We start from the raw sequence: 6,000 nt of genomic DNA on the forward strand, positions 1-6,000 counted from the left end.
GTAGAGGGTCATCTTTTACGTGCAAGTTCTCTTTTTTGAGAGAAAATAATTCAAAGATACGAACCCGACGCCTCACATGCATTCTTACTCAGAGATCGCCACGGAATGAGGCTACTTTGAATAAATCTTGTGGAATCTCTAATGAATTCTTCTGAAATGATCCTCTCAGTCTATAACTGCATCAAATTATTGTTGGCGCGTTGTAAGCTACATGAAAGGAACACGTTTCACCTTGATACGGTCTTTCATGAGGGATAAAATATTTTGCCATGGAGCTTGCTTACAGAGAATTTTTTTCTAATATTAACAGGGCGAGCACTACTCGCAGTGTTCAATAAAACCTTACTGCAGTTTCAACGGCTAATTTTTATTAACTGTGTCCTTTGCAGGTATATCAGATGTTCACCACGCTGCACGCGGTGCTACAAACTCGACGAGCAAAAATTTTGCACCCCTGGCAATGCATCAGGTGAGTGCTGTGATCTCAAAAACGCCCACTTTATCAGAGCAGTTCTCGGTTCTAGCTGTGCTCATTTACCATCTTGACGCGCTTCCCGCCCAACAGCGCGTGACGGCCATGCGAGGCGCCCGAACTTGCGCTCCACGGCGCACCGCTGCCTCAGTGGGGCTCAGTTTGGTTGCGGCAGCCCATCTTGGCAGGCGGGGTTAGTTCGCTGCGCTCAGGGTGCTCCCGGGGCTTTGTTCCAGAGCCTCTAAGACGGACATCCCGGGCTTGAGCAAAGCTCCGCGGGGATTGTGGCTGTGAATAATGCAAGCAAGTCCAGGGGCCGCTCGAGTAACGCAATTAACGTACCCACTGCGAGCGACTCGAGCCCTCCCGTGAACCGAAAAGCGGCAACCAAGTAGCGCAGACTGAGGACAAGCGCAGCGCTGGCTCGAGGCCCACGTGGTCTGAGGAGAAGCAGCGGTACGCCCCTATGGGTGCCCGCAGCGTTCTCTCTGAGAGAACCCTCTTCTTTTATAGACGTTGCGATGAAGTGCTGGCTCAATTAAGAATGCGCTTCACAGCACTGTACCTGATTAAGAAACTTCTGCCAGTTCCATCGGAATATTACTTTTGAACCGCTGAACTCCCACCCACTTTGCAACTAAGGAATCTGCGGTGAAAATTTAACTTCGCAGTTTAAAAACAATGATCACTGTAGTATGGTATGGTACGCTTTGATATGATATGGTGTGTGGTGTGGTGTGGTGATCTGGTGCGGCGTGGCGTGGCGTGGCGTGGCGTGGCGTGGCGTGGCGTGGCGTGGCGTGGCGTGGCGTGGCGTGGCGTGGCGTGGCATGGCGTGGCGTGGCATGGCATGTGCGGTTTATCGTCCTTAAGTTGCACATGGGCTTTCGAAGTAGCCGTAGTGGAGGGCTCCGATTTCTTGTTGTTTTTGTTTACTACCAGTGGTTATTTAACGTGCCCTGGCATCGCTCAGTACAGGGGTGTTTTTGTATTTCGCCTCCATCAGAACACGTAAGCCAGGGCTGAGATTCGATCCCACCGCATTGGGCTCCGCAGCCGGACATCACAACCACTGAGCGACAGCGACGGGTGATTTTGATATCGCATTGGTTGCACAGCGACGACAGAATCCCCATAATACAGTATTATATTCAGATTTGATGTCGGTAGTTAAAAGTTCGTAGAAATTTTGCGCATAATTAACCAGATTTCACGATGTTCTTTTCTGTTTGCACTGGCCGTCAGGTTAATTTGCAAATTAGAATCCGAAAATATTTCCTTCGCAATTTAATACCAGAAAGAGGCGTGATTTTCTTGTGTATCCTATTGGAAGCGTTTATTCAAGCACGGGAGGTCTCCAAAAGAAAACCTCTGCAGCCATCGAATGTCACGTAACGAGGCCGCAGCTATGATCTACCAATTCCGCTGGCCTGTGCCCATTGTGGTCGTCATCGGCGGTTATTATTACTGTGCTCAAACGCCACTCATACTTCAGCGTAGTAATGAGAGCTACGCTCTCCTTTTTTTTCTTTCCCCTCAGAATCTCTGTCTCTATTTTTTAAGTTGCTGCCTTCCTACGGGCTACAAAACACGGCAAGCGTTTCTGTTCGACCTTCCAGCATTTCCGATTTTACCACGTGCATCTCTCCTTCTCTCCATTCGTTGTACTCGCTTCGTTTTTTTTATATTGATACTCTGATATGAGATGACTTGTTCTGCAATTCATTTTAATTTCGGCGTGAATTATGCGCAAGCAAATTCTCATGTCAAGTGCGCACTGCTCTGATCCTGCTCCTTCCGTGACCATACACTCACGTGTGTGCTATCGCGGAGGAGATAGAGCGTTGTGAAATCTCAAGTGTCGCTTCTGCGTTTTCGAAACTGGTGATCTGTGGCCGCGGTGCGGCAACTGTCTGTCACATGCTTGCTATCTTGCCTTTGCGTCTCCGCAGCAACACGCAATTACCGCGCGCTCGAAGAGGGCCGGTTTGTGTAAAGCGGTTGCTTGCAAGGTCATTTTCAGCGGCGAAAGCGAATTTGGAAAGTTTTTTTTTTTTTTTTTTTTTGCCGTCTAGCGCGCTCACAGTGCGTGCTTCGGGGCCATCGGCATCGCCTACAAAAGCATGTCTCCACGACAGAGGCAGAAACGCGCGACCAAGAGACATTGCGTGTACGCCGTGTGTAAGCCCTGCATAGATCGGCTTCGATCAACTCTATGCACAGCGTACCTTGTTCGCTTGGTGTCCCAACAGTATAATGAGGCTCTGATAAACGTTCTGACGTTACTTTCATTTTTACTCCTGGTTCGCGACAGTTACTGGTGCAGCCTCATCTCAGGCTAAGCGTTGTTGGAGACACTCAATATGAGCGCTAAAAAAGGGAAAAATCGAAGGAAATGGGTGACGCCATCTTTGGTTAAGCAATCTCAGAATATCTTATGGAAAGAAAGCGTGGTGGTGCGTGAGCTGAAATGATTGTTTTGCGATTGTATTGCGCAAAAATATATCAGCAGTTTTATGTGACGTAGCCAAAGCCACCTCAGACAGTTGAGAGCCCACCAAACCATAGTAAACAAAAATACATCTTGAAGAAAAAAGGCTTTCTTTTGTTGAAATTAAAAGGTCCTCAGCAATTTAGGCAAGTTATTCAAGGGACAAAACTGCAACTAAACTTGAAAACAACAGCGGTGATTAAGCATAAGGGTGATATATAGTTCAAAAACTGGTAAAAAGCATCTCATGACACGTATTCACTGATAATCTGTAAAAAAAAAATCATATCGCACGCCATTCCCACCGTCATCGCGGCACCAAACATAGCAACTACGTACACTGCGCTTTCATCGCCATTCGCGTTGTTCAGACGCAGCTAAAAGGACAAATACATCGCCCTTGTACCTTGTGCCTTGTCCCTCTTGGAAGGCTCTGCACGCAAGAACGTCGCGTCGCGAATAGACAACAAAACACAATTGCAGAGCCGAAATGTAGCTGCGTGGATTTTCGCAGCCCACTTTATCACGAATTGGCACTTTTATTCAGTGCAGCCATGGTTAAGTCATCCTCGTGTCGTATTGCCAATTATTAATCGCTTGAGAAGGTCTATAGTAGAATCCAGCGAGGCGCTTTCATGGCCGTACGTTCGCTTTTCGCGCTGGAAAATACAGTGACATTGTACGCATAAAACTAAGTTAGAGACGTACAGCGCCAAAGCGATGTACAGTCTGCGTCGAATGATACGCGAACAAGACAGCTCAAAATGCTCGACAGCAAAACGAGATCTTACTCGAGACAGACTGACCATTAGCGCATTTTGTTTTCACTTTGATGGCGCTAAGGCTGCTGCGTGGAACTGTTAATGGGCCCTGCGTGTATTTCTTCAACAGCAGCTGACATCTTTGTATTCTTGTTGTGGCGGTAACGTTTTCCTGTTCTCCTTTTGGGTTAACGCCCATGGTACAGCCGACACCAAAAGCTTAGGAGAGCGTTAGACACTGAAAAAAACAACAACAACAAACAAACAAACAAACAAACAAACAAACAAACAAACAAACAAACAAACAAACTATCCGGTGCCGCGGTATTTGAGAATCCGATGCCGACTTCAGGTACAGAACCGTACCTCGGGCAAAAATAGACATAATTCCTCTAAATTTTGGGAACTGTTACTGTTTATTTCAAAAATATTCAATGAAGCGGCGGTAGAGCGCCCGCCTCGGCTTCGGGAGGTGATGGGTTCGACCCCCGCCACCGGCCGGGTACCCACCGGTTTTCTCAAAATGGGTACAAGCTATGGCCCGGCCTGGTGCTCGGCTTACTAGGGCTACATTGCTTGGGAAAGAGCCTGCGCCTACAAATCCCGTCACTGTGGGCAGAGAGTCGTGTAGGCAAAGCGTAAAAAAAGGGCCACAAATTGGGCTCATGCCGCACGAGGCGGACTTATGGTTGCTTGGCGGGGGAACTTATCACTCATTCGTCAAGGCAACTGTTTGGTCTAAGACCCTTTTCCCAAGCATCTCACCCTAGAAGAGCCGAGCACCAGGCCAGCGGAAATCTTGTACCCATTAAAGAAAACGGTGGGTACCCGGCGGCACTGGGAATCGAACCCAGCACCTCCCGAATGCGAGGCGGATGCTCTACCACAAGGCCACGCTTCGGTCCTTTTCCGAGTCGCTGTGGTTTGCGGCCATGACGGCGAGGACTGCATGACGTTTCATTTCTTGCGTCTAACTGTACGCTGCCATCTTGGAAAAAGAATGCATTTGATGGGCGATATACGTGTCAATATATACAGAGATGAACGTCTAGAAAGATATAACGAAACTGCTGGTGTCTATAGTAATCGCCCGAAAATTACGGGCAGTCTGCCGTGTTCCGAAAATGAAGCGCAAGCTCCACATTTTGATTTCAGGTTATATGCAATGGCGGCGATGAAATTCACCTTTTTTTGCGACTGACGTGCCCCGTATGCTTTTGACGCCGGCGTGCGCAGTGCATAAGGAATCGGTCATGCTATTTCAATAGCAGCCGAGTCGTTAGGACACTTGGAAATCGAACCCAAAAGGATGCGGGCACCGATGATTCTGGGGCGAAGGATTTGGGCAACACCGATGAGTGCCACTGTACTGAGTTCAGATGACCAGGCCCGCATGTCCAGGCGCACGAAATCTTGACTAAGTGACAGGGATATATGGCCCAGTATACGAGTGGCGAGGAACAATTAAGCCCCTCTCACCCTGTTCACCCATCTGTCCTGAATTAGCCTAAGTTTGGATGTTCTTCCAAAGGTAACGATGTAGAATGCGCTCTCGGTCGTGGCCCCCTGTCTAAGAACTCATTGAGACCCCTACAAAAAGTCTTAAGACAGCACTGGGAGTTTCAAGCCAAGCCGCATCCTGCAAGTCCTAGAAGCAGCTCACTGCCTTCCGCTACGTCTGAAAGCCTTCCGAAGGCTGTTTCTGTAATTAGTCCGTCTTGGAAAGCCTGGCCCATGTCGACCTGTGCTCTGCAAACTTCAGCTTAGTCTAGGACTAAAATCACTTCTTTGCTCTGGCCTTCACACGTCATGTGACGGAGGTTAGTCTTCTAGAGGAAACAGGTGCCAACAGGACCCTCCAGGGACGTACGATGAAATAAGTAGCCACCAAGTCATCCCACACCTACGCCAGAACGAAGTACGATCTCTGGTGCTCGAGCACCTGAGCAGTGTCTATAGGGACCAATTTCAAGTATACTCTGGTAGTTTAGCGAGTAAAATGAGTAAATGCGAATAAAAGTGACAAAAGCGTTTCTTTGCTCTGGGCATTACGTAATGACGCCAGCAGCAGGCTTTTTGTGATAGAGTGAAGACTGCTGCTTTGTTCTTTTTCTTACAAATTAATATTTAACTTTATGGAACACCACTCTAGATAAATAAAAAGAAAAGTTGTTCTGCTGCCGCGCATATTTCATTTTTGTAAAACTTACCACTCGTGTCCTGCTTGCAGAAGGCGCCAAAGTATACGTTTGCAGGATGAGCCCTTGAGCGTTTGC

The 6,000-nt window shown here is 48.0% G+C and overlaps 1 protein-coding gene across 1 annotated transcript in view; it reads right to left on the reverse strand.

Moving 5' to 3' along the window:
• The window catches only part of LOC149353024 (phosrestin-2-like), a 470,558-nt gene that overhangs the window by 230,802 nt on the left and 233,756 nt on the right, over window positions 1–6,000 (reverse strand). The window lies entirely within an intron of this gene.

The sequence above is a fragment of the Amblyomma mixtum genome, chromosome 3 (genome assembly GCF_055824585.1).
Source record: "Amblyomma mixtum isolate Tamu chromosome 3, ASM5582458v1, whole genome shotgun sequence".
Classification (NCBI taxonomy): Eukaryota; Metazoa; Arthropoda; class Arachnida; order Ixodida; family Ixodidae; genus Amblyomma; species Amblyomma mixtum.